The sequence below is a fragment of the Falco punctatus genome (genome assembly GCF_963210335.1).
Source record: "Falco punctatus genome assembly, chromosome: 19".
Lineage (NCBI taxonomy): Eukaryota > Metazoa > Chordata > Aves > Falconiformes > Falconidae > Falco > Falco punctatus.
In genome coordinates this window covers 4,651,741-4,670,298 of record NC_137599.1, presented here as the reverse complement: position 1 = coordinate 4,670,298, position 18,558 = coordinate 4,651,741, and the positions used below count along the sequence as shown (strand labels likewise).

The following is an 18,558-nucleotide window of genomic DNA, read 5'->3' as shown; positions in this document are numbered from 1 at the left end:
TAGGAGAGGAGGAACAGGAAGGGCTATACAGCATGCCTAAGATTATAAAGTGCCATCCAACCTGTTGCATATCAAAAAGAAACAAATAAGTACCATTAACTAGGAATTATTTTCTAAAAGGCTCTCCAAAGATTAAGAAGCTCTTCAGCTCCTACCTGCTCTACTCTCCTGACAGCTGTGCCTCAGTTTCCTGGTTCATTAAGCGGGTAAGGCAAGCTGAATGCAGACGGGTGCTCTGGGGGTAATTAGTTAAGCTTCCAGGAGTGATCTGAACATCGAACTCACTGCATGAATTATTTATCCGAGTTAACATTTCCAGCACAATGAGACAAATGGTCTGTAAATACCTTGTTGAGTTCTGGGCTACATTCTGCTTAGCTGCTTTGGTGGGACCTTTTCATTGACTTTTGCAGAAACATTGGCAGCAGCAGATGTTTTTTTCTGGGTGGTGGTTTTTGCAGGATGTGACCTATGCCCTATGAGACAGACTTTATTTAATCACAAGATAAGAATTATTTTAGCGAGAGATAAAATTAGGTTGACAATCTTTCAAAATCTCCATCCAAAGTGAAAATAAAATTATTGAACTGGAGGTAAGATTGAATGCAAAATGCAATAACATAGTCAAAAAATGTTTTGGGAGAATGCTGCAGGAATGATTTGAGCTAACATGTAATACTCCAGGAAATTCAGAGTTTGGTTAGATTTACAGGAAAGCTAACAATCTGAGAGTATGGAAATAAAACTTAAGATCTCCTACAACCTTATCTGTGCCCTTGCAAATCTGACACTCTCTAGATTTCCCATATTTGTTCCTTCAGTGCAGTCACATTCCTATATCCATATATTTTGAAGCCTGGTGAGACCACACAATAAGAGAGAAAAATAACAGCAGATGACTACGGAGACATACTGTCACATGAATATAGAGAACTCATGGTGCCCAGTTCAAGAGTTATACTTAAATGGAAATATTTGCTGAGCAACACTGGTTTTGAGCACCAAATTTAGAAATTCTTTTCTTTTCATGGACACCTATTTCCAAGGAAAAAGGCTTAATGTGCAGACTCCAGAGCTGGTTGTGATGTGTTTCACTGGTTTTATTTGTCATTAATTGGAATCCTTGCAAAAATCTGTGCTATCAGTTGCAGATTGTGGCCTTACAGAGAAAATAATGAAGAAAAAAGATCCCAGATCAAGCTGCCACAGAAGCTCAGAATGTGATATAAGATGCTGCTAATAAGAGCAAAGTCTCTTTGTTTGTGCCAAGAAGTGGCGCAGCAGAGGCGTGGACATATATACCGCCTGTGCATATATTAACACATACAACTGCCACCAAACATGAGAGACCCAGACTTTTACAGATGGCAGCTTGAATATCAAGTGCTTTTTTGGAATCTTTTACCCGTTTCAGGAAGTTTCTCCACTGTTCCAATGTAGCTGGATTTTGGTGAGGGGTCGTTTTCTCTGGAGCCGGGTTGCCAAAGGAACGTGGTTCGCATGGTGGTGAGGCACATCTGTGGGGACGCGCGTCTGTTAGTCCTCCTCATTCCCTTCTGCATGCACTGGGCAATTTCTGTAAAATCTGACCTAGCGGTTAAGGATTCAAAGCTATTATTGTTTAGTGGAAACAACATTCAAGACACTGGGCTTGTTTATGCAGTCACGAAAGAAAAATATCCTTAGCTCACCTCCTTATAGATAACGAAGAGTCCGCACAAGGAACAGCTTTGAAAACCAGGCTTTATTCTGCTGTTCTAGGAACTACTGGCTTTCTAATCCAAAGCAGGACCCACTTTCAAATCTAAATTGCAGTGCAAGGCTTGAAGAGTATAACAACTTCCTAGAAACCACTGGCACAGCAAAAAAAAATACCTGCTTATATTAATAGGTTATATTTTTAGCTTAAGAATTAACTTCTGCTCAGCGAGCATCCATTCCTGCAGTGCATGATGTTATGTATCCTCAGGACTAAAGCTGAAAAACAAGAAACAAAGAAAATCTTTTCTCAGGGGGTTTCTCCACCCAAAATGCCTGTTGAAGGACTGGCCAAACATTTTTCTTCATGAAACTTTTCTTAGTTTTTTAGATAAAATTTGAGGGAAGTGTCTGCTTGCCCCCAAAATGCTCAGTTTTAATTCATGGAACCAAACCCACAACATTTCTTTTTACACATGAACCTCCAATTTTTTCCATTTTTTTAGGATTTAATTTTTAATATCAGTTTTCAGCCAAAAAATGTTGGTGTTCAATTACTGAGATTCAGTTTATTCTCTTTCTGAGCACTTGGCTTAATCCAGTGCAGAAAAGTACATTAATGAACTCTCTTACAGATGAAAACAGGGAGCAATACTTTGCATTTCATTAGCTCTTAAAAGAAAGCTGAGCAAGTTAAGCAGGGGCCAGCAATTTTTTAATTAGCCTTCCAGACACTGTCTTCTGCAAAAATAGCCCATTTTAATTACATCTATTAAAAATAACCTGTAGCAGGTTGACTCCCTACTCAAAGATCTCTCCACAGCGTGGTCTCTGCATTGCGGGCACGCAAATAAATCCGGAGCAAGTCCCGTCTCCCATCTGTGGCTGGAAGTGCTCCTCGCACAAGGTTACCTCCAGGTCTGGGCTGCCTGAGCTTGAGAAGCAGCATTAATTAGTGTATGTCTCTTTGTCAGACGGATTTTAGATCTTCGCTGTATGGCCTTGCTATCTATCAGGGAAATTGCTACTGGTTATGCTGGCAAAAGCAGGCCTGGCTCTAGATAAAATATATCTGGGAGATTTACGGGACGAAGCAGCATCAGTCATTTCACAGTCTTCGCCTTCATGACGGTGCTATCGTCAGTCACGGTATCAATCACCGAGCCTCTCTGTGGGCACAGGCTTTGTCACCGCTTTGCTGCAGAGCTTATTTCACCTCTACTAATTATCACACTCTGCATTAGAGTAATTGGTCACTTCTCAAGCTTTTCTCTGGGGATTTGGAGGAGAGTCAGCTGGTTCAGCTGGCGTGAGCAGCGCTGTTCCTCGGGAAGGGCGATGTCGGCGTCTGCCAGAGGACAGAGACCTGTGTCTGCTGTTCCCCTGTGTCCGAATGATACAGAAAAAGAGCCAGGTCCATCTGGACCTTGAAGGGCAGGATGTTATTGCGGGCCCTCGTTTATCCTGGCATCCAGAAACGGCCTCTTTCCTGTCCTCTTGCAGGGACAAGACAGATTTGCTGAAATATTTTCCTCTTAAAACTGTTCCCTCAGTCCGCACAAGAATTATCGTTATGATGCCACATTCATCCCTTTGCCTTTGCATTTTGTACATCCCGTGATACGCCACTGGCTCCTGCCTTGGAAAAAGGAGGGGGATCGTGGGATATCCTTGTTTTGCTGTGTAATGGCAAACACGATGTGGGGGGACCGTGGGATATCCTCATTTTGCTGCATGATGGCAAACACGATGGGGCTGGGAACCTGCCTGCAGCAAAGACGGGGGTCAAGGGACAGCCAGGCTGCAGCTCCTGTACGCTCCTGCCAGGTCTTTCCGAACTGGATCACCCTGGTGTCCACTGAAACGGCTTTGATTGCTGGCATTGTGCTGTTCTGCAACAAACAATGAACTCTTTATTTTCTGGAGAAACTGCTCCCCAAAACCAATATTAAATCATGAGCCAAATTTTCAGCCAAAAAAATTATTAAAAATCATTAGGAAATATTCAATTAGAGGTGGCAGTGCCAGCTGAATTTCTGTGCTGCCTCCAGGTAGCTGCCTGCTCTCGTCCCTGCTGCAGTGTCTGCAGGTCCTATTTACGGAGCTCCCCAAAGACCCCAGGGGGGTGGAGGATGCACAGCACTGGGGAAATCGTCATTTCCAGCTGAGTAAATGTTGCTGCAGCTGCTTGACATGCGCAGAACCAGCCAGCTCACTGCACTGTGTGTGAGCCGAGATGAGTCAGGGAAGTGGGGAGCCCCTTAGGGTATGCTTTCCATAGCATGAATGCAGCAAACTCCTCTCCGACCCATTGGTCACACTCAGATCATCTCTTCACCAGGTTTACACAGTTGTAAAGGACGTAGACCCCATGTTAAACTCAAGTCGTTTTTTTCCCCCTGCATTCCCAACTGGCAGGATCGGAGATGTTTGGTATTCACCAAAGCAGAGCTCTTCAAGGCCACATGTCAGTTCGTTTGCAGACAGATGTTAGTTGTGTTGTCGAAGGCAGCAGCGTGGGAGTGCTTGGACTCGGCAATGAGGGCAGCATGACAACAGAGATGCAATGGAATAGCGCAGAATTTGTGCTGGGGGAAACGAGCAGGAGTCGGTACTTGCTGTGGGACGTTTCACTAGCACAGCTTTTACATAATGTCATGTCCTTGTGTTTCTTCCCCCACCAGCACAGGCTCTGGATTAAAGACTAAGCCTTGTTGACCCTTTGGACGCTATCAGGAATGGTATTTCATCCTTCTTGTGATTCATGTAGTGGGATAGAATCATGGAATCAAAGAACGGTTTGGGTTGGAAGGGACCTTAAAGACCATCTCGTTCCACCCCCCTGCCATGGGCAGGGGCACCTCCCACTAGCCCAGGTTGCTCCAAGCCCCGTCCAACCTGGCCTGGGACACTTCCAGGGATGGGGCGTCCACAGCTCCTCTGGGCAACCTGTGCTGGTGCCTCAGCACCCTCACAGAGAAGAATTTCTTCCTATCATCTAATCTAAATCTGCCCTCTTGGAGCTTAAACCCATTACCCCTTGTCCTATCGTTACAAGCCCTTATAAAATGTTGGCAAGCAAATACTGCCACAGATGTCAACAAAGGGTGGCCCGAAGCTGGTGTCATGAGATCCAGCAACTGGTAGTTATATTATGGGAGACTTATACCATGGTAAGGTATCACCCTCATTCAGGCAACAGCTTCACCTCTTGACCTTAACAAAATAACATCTTTGGACCAGGAAAAATATGTGGGATGTGTCAAATTATCTTGAGATTGAATCCAGAGATTTTCAGCAACTGTTGTAAGGCTCTGTCTGGACATGTGGTACTGCTCCCGTTACTTCAAGTTATTAAGAGAAGCTAGAGAAGCTTAATCTGGATTTTGTAAGTCAGTGCTGAAGCTGTCTCAAGGAAATTCTATGACCTCTCTTTGTAGAGCAAGGCATGTATTGCTGGGGTGGGAGGTGGGTCTCAAAAAGACCGTGACAGCATGTCCTGTACCTGGGAGCAGTTTGAAATATGCAGGTCTTATTCTGTTGTCAGTATCTCACATGCCATTAATTTTCTCTAAGCAAAGTAAATATCATAAGTGACATAATAGTAGGGAAAATGTCACTATGAAATATGGTTAATAATCATAATCAATTCTACTAAAGAAGCACTAATCAAACTTAGTACCCGTTGTAGCAGACCTGTTAGAAATACAGCATGGGAGATGTCTCTACTCAAAGCTTATGAGGAAAATCACAGCTTATGAGGAAAGCCAAAGCTTACGAGGAAAATCGTGTGGTTTCAAGGGAGCAGGGAGGTTCAGCCAGTTGTAATTGCTGCTTTAACTGAAACCTCACCAGCGCTATCCCTGAATCCAATGGCATGAGTCTCAATAAAAATCAAAAGCCAGGCTTGTATGTCATGTCTAAATAGCTGAAGGGGTTTGTTTTGCCCGCCACACCTGTCCTTGGAAGATTTCAGCTCAACACGCTCCATCACTAGGCAGTTTCCCCTCTGGAATCTGCGCGGTGCTGGTGAGAGAAGTGGAGGTTCCCTGGTGAGCCTCAGGTGAGCGCGGGATGCGCTGTGCCTGCTGGGGTACGTTCCCTGCCACAACCCCTGTGCTTCCCCCCTCAAACCATCCCAAGAAAATCACCCAGAATCACGGAGATCTCTCAGATAACAGCCGCTGGTCCAAAATACCACACATCCTGGGAGTCAAAATTCTCCTTTTTTTGGGCATCCAAAGAACCACATGTTAATTTGAATGTGGGGAAGAGGCAGTTCTCAGGCAGCATGCATCAAAGGACCTTTATTTCTGTTTTTCACAACTTTTTCAACAGTGGTAAACTTTTAACGAGCAGAGATTTTTCACTTTTTTTGTTCAGTTTTGAAGTTGTTTTTGAATTATTTTTTTTTAATGAGGAAATATGCTTCTTAACTTTTCCTTTCAGAGGGTCTGTTTTCACAGGCCCTGACTCTTTACATAACAAGCCTACAACTAGTACGTGATGGAACTGCAATATGCTGCTCAGATCCCAACATGCTTCCAAAGCAAGATTCAAATCTAATCCGTGGTCCAGTTCGCTGTGTGACTGGATTCTAAGCTGCAGCACCAGCTTCCTTAGTGTTTCAATATGTGGTTAAAAATACTCCATCAGCTGATGTCCATTTGCAGCCTAGAAAAGCCGTCAACACATTTCTCATTTTGCAAAAAAACCATGTGCCCAGTGTCAGTTCTGTGGTTTGGGTTTGTGTGTGTGTGTGGCTAATGCTGAATTTCTCCAGGCGCAGCAAGGCAGGAGAATCTGCTGGTTTGAATGTGGGTTTGGGGGTGGGGGTGGTTTTTTTGGTTTTTTTTTTGGTGATTGCAGGGACAAGCAAAGAGGTGCAAAAGGAAAATCTTCAGCAGAATAGTGAAATGCCACATGACAAAACCTTTTTGTACAATAAGAATTATCTGCATTGTATCTAGTGCCCTTGTGCAGGGATTAAAACCTGATTCATGGTGAAAGGGCAGAGTCTGGCTGGAAGTGGCTGTATGAAGGAGAAGGAATTGATTTCTGAAGGGGCTAATACATCTCCTCTGTCTGCGGGGTGACAAGGCTCCGGGGGATGAGCTTCTGCCAAAACTGCAGCCAAGGCGCATGGATCTAGCCTGGCTTGGGACTTTTTTCTTCTTTTCATTGCAGTCTCACAGTTGGAACCAAGCAAGTACAGCTAAATTTGGACCCTTTTTTCAAATCAAACCTTTTACATGTCTTTGTGTCTCTTCTTGTTTTGTCTTGGAAACTGGTCTGGTCTCTGAGTTTTACTCAGCGTGTTTCTGTAACACATGAAGAAAATTCATTAATGTGTCCTTGAGGAAGGAGATCATTAAAAATTAAGCCACTTTGAAATGCTGGATTTTTGTCTGGTTTTTCTCCTTCCAGCTTGGAAACAATTTTCTCCTGTTTTCCAGAAACTTTCCGCAGTCACGTCTCCTTGAAAACTCCTCCAAGTTTCTGTGGGAAATGCTGATTGCCTAAAATGGGCACTTGCCACTAACAGAACCATCCAGTGGAAAATTCTTGCCCCATCCTGCACCACTGGCCTGATTTTGGGAGGGTTGTACTCCATGAATAAACACGGTTTCCCAGAATGAAGGATGTAGCCTTTTTAGGATGAATTTGGCCCTCTTTAATAATTTAAAAAGAAAAAAAAAGAAAGAGCTGTTGCAGTTGGCTTTGACCTCAGGATGGCCCTGAGAAAGGTACAGATTCCAAGGGCAAGAACAGCGTAAGGTAAGAGGAAATTTCCCCAAAGGGCTTATGTCCTGCTTACAGGCTCCAGCTTTTTGTTAGAAGTGAAGATATGAACGCAACCTTCATTTTCACTCCTGTTTAGCTGAAGTGAAAAAAGACAAAATATCTTATTACGTGTGTGTATGCAGGCAGCCGTCCTTACCAGTAGAGCTGGACCTGGATCCCTGAGCTGCTCTCATTTTCCCTGTGCAGTTGAGAGTTTAGAAGCATTTCTCCGTCTGGACATTTCCACCTCACCAGGTTCTCTGCACTCTAGTGACCAGTTTGTGTGGCTTTTGGTCCCCTGTCGGGATGCTGGATTGATTATTTTAAGACTTTCAGTCTTTTCCCTGAAGGCCTTAGCATTGGAGAAGAGTGTGGGATAAGGGGCTGGCTTGTGCTTGAGGGTGTTCGTAGGGTCTGGCCTGACTTAGGGGGAGGTTTGAGAGAGACAGTGAATGAATAGGGTAGGGTAGGGTATAGGGTAGGGTATAGGGTAGGGTAGGGTAGGGTAGGGTAGCGTATAGGGTAGGGAAGAGAAGAGAAGAGAGGAGAGGAGAGGAGAGGAGAGGAGAGGAGAGGAGAGGAGAGGAGAGGAGAAGAGAAGAGAAGAGAAGAGAGAAGAGAAGAGAAGAGAAGAGAAGAGAAGAGAAGAGAAGAGAAGAGAAGAGAAGAGAAGAGAAAAAAAGAGAAGAGAAGAGAAAAAAGAGAAGAGAAGAGAAAAAAAGAGAAGCGAAAAGAGAAGAGAAGCGAAAAGAGAAGCGAAGAGAAGAGAAGAGAAGAGAAGAGAAGAGAAGAGAAGAGAAGAGAAGAGAAAAAAAGAGAAGAGAAGAGAAAAAAAGAGAAGAGAAAAAAAGAGAAGTGAAAAGAGAAGAGAAGCAAAAAGAGAAGTGAAAAGAGAAGAGAAGCAAAAAGAGAAGCGAAGCGAAGCGAAGAGAAGAGAAGAGAAGAGGGAAGGGGACAAGACTATTTCAGCTGGAAGGGACCTACAATAATCATCTTGTCCAACTGCCTGACCAGGTCAGGGCTGACCAAAAGCTAAAGCATGTTGCTGAGGACATTGTCAAATGCCTCTTAAACACCGACAGGTTGGAGCACTGCAGGGAGCGACGAGCTCGTCCCTCTGCCACCTTCTCTCTGCATGAGACAAACCCAGTGGCTGCTCTCCCAGTTTATACTTGTGCCCACCATTACTCTGTCCTGGGTGCAGAATCTGGCATTTGGACTTATTAAATTTTATCCCAGCAGTGGTACGTGGCTACCCTGGATTCAGCAGATGTGCTCAAAGTCTTTTCTATTACTGGGCAGAATCGAAGCCTTTTCCTTTGTTTTTAGCAGTGACACAAAGCACTGCATGATAATAACTAAGAAGGTCTCAGTGGGAGCAGAGATGCTCCAGGTTTGCACAATTCCTGGTAAACTGTGTTATTTATTCAGAAAAAAACACTCTGGAAAAAAGTCTTGCTCGAGAAGTGCTTACTGATGGGGAACGTGGCCTGCTCGCAGAGCCATCCCTGAGCCTCGCAGGGCAGGAACTTCTGCCTTTGCTCGTGGCTTCTTCACTGCCACTGCTGAGCGAGCTGGGAGGATACAGGGAGATTCCCAGTAACTCTGCTAATGAAGAAGGAGTGCATGAGCACTCTATGTATTTGTTGCCTGATTACTATAGAAATAAATGAATTGGGGAAGCACACTGAGCAGTCAATTCCCTCTTATTCAGAAACCAGCACAATTTAATTAAGTCTAAATAGCACTTAGAATGGTGAATACGGAATCGATTGATGGACTGAATACTCTGAGAGTGTTTTATCGGAAGCTCTTTCTGATTCCCTGGATGCTCAAGCAAAAATTAAGAAAAAGATCCTTTCAAAAAGCTCCTCCTCTCAAGACTAGAGGCTGTTAGGTTCATTTGCAAAACAGATTTTCCTTTCAAGAGTTAATTGGTCCCTAGTCTTTCCAGAGACGTGAATATCTGAGTATTGAGCCAGAGTCTTTTTCATTTCACAGTGATGTAAATCGGTAGTGACAGCACCGAAGTCACTGAGACTGCACGGGGAAAAGGAATCAGGACCTTAGTGCCACAGGCCTGGGGTGGTGCCGTGTCTGACAGTGCACCTTCATGTGAGTGTCTCAGCTTGGTTCAAATAAATTGCTATATACACACTGCCCCCGTGGAGAGAGAGCTGGGTTCAGCAGCCGATCCCGTCCAACAAGTCTTGCAAAGCCCTGGACAGAATATGTGTCATGACCAAATAACAAAACCCCTGTGCTGGTGAAGTTAGCACTGAAGCACAGGTTCTCCTCTTGAGTTCTGTCCACCTTGGTCTGGAGTAACTCTGCTGGGTCGGTTGTATTGGAAAGTTCTCAAGGGTGTGAGCAAGGACCCTATTTCCTTGCAGGCTTTGACTGTGCAGTTACAGCTCTTAGAGGAGCACGAAGGCTGTCCTCCCATCAACACCTGGCTGCTGCAAGCTGACAAAGCAGCTGATGCTCTTAGGTGTAGCTGCTAAACGGTAATGTTACCCAGTCTGCCTCCCTTTTCACAAAATGCCTTCTCGCCTCCCGGCATTTTCAAATAGCCCTGACCACAGGAAAGTACACGAAAACCCAGATTAAGAGATTTCAGCAAAAATCCCAAAGCAAAGAAATTCTTTGCAAAGGATTATAGCAGGATAAGCGTGACACCCTTCAAAGAAACTCTAATAAGCGAGGAAGTGCCTGGTTCCAGTGCATCCCCTCACCTCCGCGCCAGCACAGTCTCCCTCCCCTGAGCTATTGCTTGTGTCCTGTGGTGACCTGCTGTCACTCTGCCATAGTAGGAATGCAGGGCTTGATAGCTGGGGTGAAGCTGGATGTCATCATATACTGTCACCATGATTAAATCTAGTGTGGGCTCAAGTGCACTAAGTCCAAGCTCAGGTGTCTCTGGGCGATGCTCTTGCCTGTCCGTGCTGGCTGGGCATCACACTCAGCACCTGCTCTGTGCCAGGAGCTGAACTCTGGGGATATTTGAGCTGGAACATCCAGCTTTCCATAAGTCTATCACACAGTGCAGCACATCTGTGGCCTCAAGGATACTCTGTCCCAGCTGAAGGCATGCAGACGTCCAGATGTCAGCTGGGCACGAAGTTATTCTCCGCCCTAGTCCGTGGAGAATAACTTCGGGGTGTCTAAACCAGAACAGGGGAATCACACATCTGGCCCTAGGATTTGAGCTGTCACCGTGTAAATGTGGTGGCTGAGGGTTCATCTGCATTTTAGTGTGGACCCGGACCCACGTGGAGCTGAGGTACCCCAAGAGCAGACAGATGTTTTGGAGGAAGATGTACAGTTCTCACATCAGGCGGCTGTAGGGTAATCCTCTTGCTACATCACACACTTCTCACCCTTTTAATGTCTTCTTACAAAAGTTCTGCTCAACTTCTTGCATTTCCCAGCTGTCTGTATTTATCTTAAAACAATTTGTATTTTTTGTTCTGTTGGTCTCTTTTTCTTTTAATTTTGGCCAGAGCAATAGTAACCAACATCACCAAGGGCAGTTGATTGACAGGGAGCTGCTGAGATGACAGCAATTTCTTTTTTAATTAGAGCATTCCATAGATCCCACTGGAAGAAATTCCATTAATCAGTTTTTAAACTGTGCAGTGGAGGGTTACAGCAAACACAGACATGCAATACGGGTGCTGGTTTTCTGAAGGGCAGGGTTTAACTAGATGCAGGAGCAAATGGTATAGCTGGAGACTGCACAGATGTTTTTTGACTATGATGGGAAGCCATAAACCAAAGAGAAGTTCGAACAGGATCACATCTTTATTTTAAAGCTCAAAAAGAACAGAAGTGTTTCTAAAACTTTTCTTCCTTTATCTCAGGGGAAATTAAGTTGCACATTAAGCCACTGACTTATTCGTAACAGAAGAAAGTGAATTGTTGCAGTAATACTTCTGTCAATTCTTTTTTGAAATCCCAGCACCAGATCGTCTTGTCCCCTCTTCTCAGACGCAGAACTCGTAACAATACTGTGTTTTAATAAACAACATACTGATTCTTATCCAGTAATTAAGCTCATTTTGCATGCGGTATTCCTTTTCTATTGCTCAATCATTCAGTGTTTAGCTACCACTTCTTTCTGAGTCTAGATCGGTTTTGTTCTTCATAAAAGAAATCACTGTGTTACATTGCAGTTCTTTGGACTGCTCCAAGCCACAGTTCCACAACTGCAAGTTGATTTATATGGCATTTAGCATCAGTCCTAATTATAAACCTAATCTTGTAAGTTAGCATTAAAGGAATGCCAATCTTCTTGCAAGTCTAGCATTACAAATGGGGAAACTGAGGCACCGAGCACACATCACCCAGATTCCTCCAGCTAGAGCAGGGATTCCAGACAGATTTATTGAAGTCTTAAGCTGAGACACAGCCAGGGAGATCTGTCTCTCTCTTCCACATCAAATATTATAAGAGCTCACATAATTCATGTGGTTAATGCACAGGTTTTAAATGTAGTTCTAATGAATAGTTCATTTTAATAATGCATGTGTTCCTGCCTGTGTAGGTACCATGTTATAAACAAGCAGGTGAAACTGTAGTGGGAGCAACTGCTTTAAAAAATCACATGAGCAAGTGCTTCTTCTAGTTCCAGCAAGGGAAAAAACAAAGAGGATGAGGAAGGATCATCTAAGCTGACCATTAATTAAGTTTTGGAGAAACTTATTAACTGCTTAGTGACCCACTTACCTGAGGGCAAAGCACAGATGAAGAGCTTCTGTTATAATAAGAGTCAAAGTGGATAGTAAAGTCATACTGAATATTTGTTAGCTGTGACTCCAAGCAACTGCCCAGGATCTAAGGGAAGCAGCAACTTGCCCCAACCAGAGAATGATACGGTGGAAAAATTCACAAGGTGTAAGAGGATATTTTCCCAAACTTTCTGGAGATTTCTCTCGAGAGCATAAGAACCATCAAATTAGATTAGACCTAAGATCCATCTAGACCATTACTGCATCTCAGAGGGGCTGTGCTTCATCATCAACAAATGGATGGGAAATAATCTGCTTTCCACTTTCTTAATCCTTTATAACCAGCAACTGGTTTGAGATGTGGCGTTATTCTGACTTCTGATATCTTGTTTATCACTCTTACGATTCAGGTTATTCTCACTGCTCGTGTAAAGAACAGTCCTGCTCTGGCTTCATATAACTTCCCAAGGCAACACGGCCCACTGCCAGATCCGTGTTGCATGTTCACCATGTGCTCACAGGGCGGACACACGTGCATGGAGTCATGTGGGATGGTTCGTTCGCCTGATTTTGGGATCCCTTCCTCCTTGCAAAAGGAGGAAGCCACAGTAATACCCGCTAAAAATCATTTCCCGTTCAGGGGTAATAGGCTCTTCCCAGCTCATAACTTGTTTACGTTACATATTCTCCCAAAGTCATGTAGGAAATGTGTCAAATGTTTTAGGGGTGTTGGGAGTTTTGGGCTTATTCTTTTGTGGAGGACTGCTTCATTTCCTTCCTGCAAGCTAAGCAAGGGTTCCCAGAGCTGAGTGCGACTCTGTGGGTCTGGAGAGAAGAGAAAAAATAGGAAATGATAAATGCTGGGAATTAAAAGTGATCTAAAGTTGCTGTCACATTATAATGTGATTTTCAGGTTCGGTATCTCATATTCTGCAAGATTTGGACATAGATTGCGTGCAGCACTGGAAAGGGAGTGCTCACCCTCGATCCCAGGCACATAAAGCACTGGCTCTGCATGGGGAGTGTTTGCAACATCCAATAATAAATAATAATAATAGGACCTTAAATATGTTGCTAAGCAGGGCTGAATAATGCCTATCATATATTGCAGACCAGTGCTAGTGGAGGGTTTCCTGCCGGGCTGAGGAGGGTGGGATTTTTTGTGGCTTATTTGTGGAAAAGCAGAGGAAAATTGTCTGAAGGCTGCTGGGGGGCTGTCAGCGGCCAGGCAGTGCAGGTGGGGGGGCCAGTGGCTGGCAAGGCCGTCGTGAGATGCCAGTTCATCGTGCCGTACCCCAAAATGCCAGAGTGCAGGGGGAGGTGGATTATGCAAGGCTCAAGCAGAGCTTTGTATTATTTCTATAGCAACATATAAAGCATCTGGGATTAGAAAGCAGCTTGGGCTCTGGAAGAGGAGCCAAACTACAGTCTTTGACTTTAGAATCAATCCCTACTTGATATATTTGCTATACCCACTGCTTTCCCAGGGAAGGCTTAACAAAACAGTATGGCTTAGGCATGGAAAATTGGCTCCTTGCACTGCCCTACCTGATTGCTCAGGCTAATGATCACTCTGCAGCGCGTAGTATTTTTTCAATCAGATTTAAGAGGAAATTCAATTGATCATCACTTTCCCAGACTCCTGAGTTCTCCACACAAACTCAGGGCTGCTTTGCATTCCAAACAGGCTCGTACTTCACCAAGCCAACCTACGGGAAATTAATTCAGTGCAATTTTTAAAGTGCACTAGGTTAAGTCTGACATGCCTTTCATCTAGTAGGACACAATGTGTGGTGTCTTGCATGTCACCCTTACAGAGGCAAAAAGGGGATGAGGCAATGTACAGTTGGAAAAATAAGATGATTATTGATACATGTTTCAGGCTTATTCTTCCAGATCTCATTAGTGATGTATTTTGGAACTATTGAGAAAGAGACAGGGAAACTTCCACATAGATATATTGTTTGCAGATAAGAGAATATGGCTCGTCCTGCTGACAGTTTGCTGAGGAGCTGCTGAAATTCAGGAAAGCTCAATCTGGCTGTATGCAGATGTTACAGATGTGTCACACAGAAAGCAATAGTCATACGAGGTGTGCAAGGGGGGCAATGCCAATGTGAGGAAGATGAAGGAGCCGGGAAGGGAACAGTCCTCACGTGATGGAGGGAGGCACCAGAAGAAACTCATGGCAAAATGTTTTGCCACCGCTCTGCCCACCGTCTGCAGAAAATGCAACCTCTGCCTGGTGGCTGCCTGTATTGAACAGTGATCCCAAAAATATTGCCCTTCACCCCACCCTACCTCTCCTTCCTCCTCTCCTGTCTCTTCTTGGTAACTCCTGCTGTGCCTCGGAGCCAGGTCCCTGCAAATTCTCCATTGCTCCTACCTCTGCTGGCTCCCTGCCTGTTACCATCCCTGGTTTTTTTCCAGGCTCCCCATCTTCAGAAAGAAATGCAGAGAGGCTCAGTGGTGTGCAGGGAGGAGGATGACCTTTCTGGAGACCTGCAGAAGTAATGAATGCTCCAAGGTACTACGGGCTCAAGACCCAAAGCCTTTATTCAAGTAAAATCTCCCAGCGGAGTGTGAGTCTTGAGACTGTGAGAGGGAGGGGCTTGCCTGAGACTAAGTGGGTAAAGTACGGAGACCTTGGTTCAGCAGAGAATTTTATTTCTGTTGTCAAACCAGGAAAATCAGTATGATGATGGCACATGTGGCTGAGAACTTGTTGAATTGGGGCCAGTCTGCTACTCTCGGTGCCGAGATGGATGCTAGCACTTTGAATTGCGTTGGGGAGCAGCTTGAGAGCCAGAGGAGGTTGAGTGTACCGAAATGTTACAAAATGCTGGAATTTGTTGTTGCCTCTGTGGAAAACAAGCCCCAAAACACTTCACCACTCTCCCCTTCATAATATTTCCTTGGACATTTGCAGCTGAATTTTTGTTGAAACCCAGTCTTTTCCAAAAACCAGAAAAAAAAAACCCAACCAACCCAGGTATGTGTTGAGTTGAAAATGAATGATTTTGATGAGCTCTGGGAGTAGAGAAGTCAATTTTCCAACAGAAAAAATTCCCACTGGTCTGGTGGAAGACTAACACACTCTGTCAAAACTTATTTGATTTTTCTTTAATTCCATCAGTGCTCCCCCCACCCCCCACCCCCACCCCCACCCCCTCACCTCGTCTGCTGAAAAGCTCTCCCTGTGTCACGGTAAAACATGTTTCTTATTAAAGTGGCAGCCGAACTCTGTACAGGCTTAAGGGGCAAGGCAGGGGAGGATTTGCCAAAGTGACAAGGAGGGATTGCAGCTGCGTGTGCTCCAGGGCTACGAAGGTACAGATGTTTGCCTCTGCATTGCTGCTCCACGTACTTCCAGGCATCTGTGGCCCTCATCTAAAACCCTGAAACCCTTTCTTGCGATCATTCAGCTGCCAGGTGACAAAAACAGGAAGGGAAAGCCGAAAGTTCCAAATGCAGAGGAGAAATACTGGTTGGGTACGTACTTTCCAGCCAGCACAGACCACTCAGGGCTTTGTCAATCTGTCAGCCCTGGGGATGGTGCATAATTCACAACAATAATTTCTCTGGTAGCTGAAATTTGCTCTGGACTGCAATTTCTTCCAGTTCATTCCTTCCTTGTGTTTGAATCATGTGTGTAGTCTGCGGTATTCAAAAACTTGAACGCTGCTGCTGAGCTATGATTGCTCTGATAAGCCCGAGGTATCATTTCTGATCCGTAGCTGGAAGTGCGTATTATCCATTTCCAGAGTGAATATTTGCCTGCAAAAATTCGCAGTGCATCATTTGCCTGTGCTGATTTTCAGCAGAACCGGCTCCTTCCGCTAAAAATTTCAGCCCCCAGCCAAAGCAAGAGCAGCTCCGCTTTGGGGCAAACCTTACCAGGATGCTCTTTTCATGTCATTCCTCCCTGGTCCCCAGGGACGGAGGGTGAGGGGCTATCCGAAGGGCTGCCCGGAGCTAAGCCTGGGAGGAGTGAAATGGCACGAAGCCTTCATTTTACAGATGGGGAAACAGAGGCACAGAGTGATGGGCTGGAAATCCAGCAGATTTATGGAGAACTGGGGCGAGCAGAAGCCTTGGCGTGCTGTGCTTGAGGCTGCTCTGCCTCCTTGCTGGGGTCCTGCACGCACGCGCTGGTGAGTCGCTGCTTTCCTGCCTCCCACCAGCCCGAAGACGCTGCCTCCCAAGTGGGGAAACTGAGGCCATGAAGGCCTTTCCGCTGCTTTGAACCACCACAGCAATCATGAGAAAAGGTTTTGTGAAGGCTTTTTTGTCCCCTTTTTTGTCCTGCTTGTAAAATTGGCTTTTTGTGAAAGAAGCCAACATCTCCTTGCCTCCCACTAAGATGTGTATCCCGGGGTAATGGCAGAGCTGGTGCTGGGTGAGGGGGGGGGCGGGGGGAGATCGGCCTCCATGGCCCCATCAGAGGCGTGAAAGCTTTCATTTGTCAACACAGAGATTCCACCCTGGATCCTGCAGTGACAAATGATTGTCACTAGGATAATCAAGCTGCAGAGACAGGGTCATTCATCCTGGCTTTTTGCTAAACAAAGCACTTCCCTCCCTCCTGCCTGGCACCTGCAAGGCCAAGGGGGCTGCTTTGCCAGGACATGTAATGGCAGAGGTCCCCATGTCCCTACCGCTGTCAGTCAAAGCCTAAATTACCCAGAAGTGTCAGAGGTGAGACAGGTACATGAGCCTGCAGCATCCTCCCAGGCACCCTTCGCCAGGGGAAGAGGAAAGCCAGCCAGCCAGCGTAAAGGCACTTGATGCTCGTTGCCTCTAATGCTAAGGCGGGCTTGCAGCATTCACCAAACGTGCATTTGTGAGCTGGGTAGCTCATTTTTCTGGTCCTTTCATGCTTAAAATGGGGAACATATTTGACTGGAACTGGCAGCTAATAAAGCCAACCTGGTAGAGAGTAGCTGGAGTGGGGTTTGAGAGACCGGTGCTCATTTCCCCAATGCCCAGCTCAACCTTCTGCACGATTTAATGAATCAAAATGCTGCCGGCTGAGTTTGGTGCCTAAATCTCAAAGACTCAACTTGCAGAAGAGTCACGTTCCTGGGCTGGGATTCACAACGTGCTTGCCCAGTGGAAGCCACCAGCTTTGCATCCCTTCAGGCTGGCTGGAGCTTTCGCCGGCATTCGCAGCGAAGCCATTGAGCAGGAGCCCAGGCGCTCCCGGCAGCTGCTCACAGCCTTACCCGCATGTGCTGCAGCGGCCCTGGGCTGGGCTGGGGGGGTGAGTTTGCCCCTAGCTCTCGGGGAGACTCTGCAGGAGTCGGAGGATGTTCTGGATGTCAGATGCAGAGACGGCGGTCAAACCAGGGCGGCGTGGATCGGTGCTTGGTCATGTCTGAGGGTCTTGCACGTAGGACAGCAGAAGTCAGCTTTGCTCTGGCCGGCCAGGCTGCCTCTCCCTGCTGAAACAAGAGGCTGAGGATAGTGACACTACAAATTGTTTTCTCTTTTTAATAGAATGAGGTGAGCTCTTTGAAGCAAAGCACTTACTGAGTCTTTTCTGCCACTTCCTCTGAACACGGCAAATGACTTCTCCTCTTCATTGACGTGCTCACAAGCTGCTATTACTTTGAAGTGTGGCTGGTGGGAATGTACTTCAGGCTGTGGATTTGCTCACAACCTCTTTCTCAGCACCTCCAGTTGTCCCTGTTCATCTCTCTGCTGTTCTCACTGAGTGATGGATCTCTTAAGTTGATGTGGTATTGTTCCTCCTTGGCGACTGGCATGCTCCTGTACGAAAGCGTATAGACTGTGCAGCTGAAAAGGCCAGCTACTGAGAGAGGAAAAAATAATTATTTTGATTTGAGTCATGATTTTCTGTATTTATTTAAGTCATTTTTAAATTTAAGGCAGATGTTTATTTACGAGTTGCCTGTTCTTTAATATCACTTTTTTAGCTGAAAATCACTAGTGTGCGAGTGTACTTTCTGTTGGATCATAAATCCTAGGAAGTGTTGAGAAGGCAGTTAAAAAAACCAAGTACATTTCCCTGCCAGGAGACTCTGGCTACCTACATGCTAATATTTTACATAAGTGCTGCTCGCATCAGTGAAATTACCAGCTGATGACTTGGACTCATAAATTTTACAGAACCTTGTCCTGATTTCAGTTTCCCCCTTCAAAGCTGTGGGTGCCGTCTCCCAGCCAGGAGCCTGCGTATCTGTGGGAAGAGAACAGAGAGATGCTAAATCACACTCAGCCCCACTCCCAGGTAGGCATTGAATCGGGGGAGCTTGGAAATTAGATGAGGTTGAGCTCATTCCCTGAAGTTCTATGCGGTTGATTGATTTGTGGTTGGACCTTG

General features: G+C 45.5%; 1 long non-coding RNA gene across 1 annotated transcript in view; it reads right to left on the bottom strand.

Annotated features, from left to right (window-relative positions):
- Window positions 1–17,417, bottom strand: part of LOC308055497 — a 57,376-nt gene extending 39,959 nt beyond the window's left edge. Inside the window, exon 1 of the long non-coding RNA XR_013924539.1 lies at window positions 156–17,417. This is a non-coding gene — a long non-coding RNA (uncharacterized lncRNA). The remainder of the gene's footprint in view (window positions 1–155) is intronic.
- Between the last annotated feature and the right edge of the window lie 1,141 nt (window positions 17,418–18,558).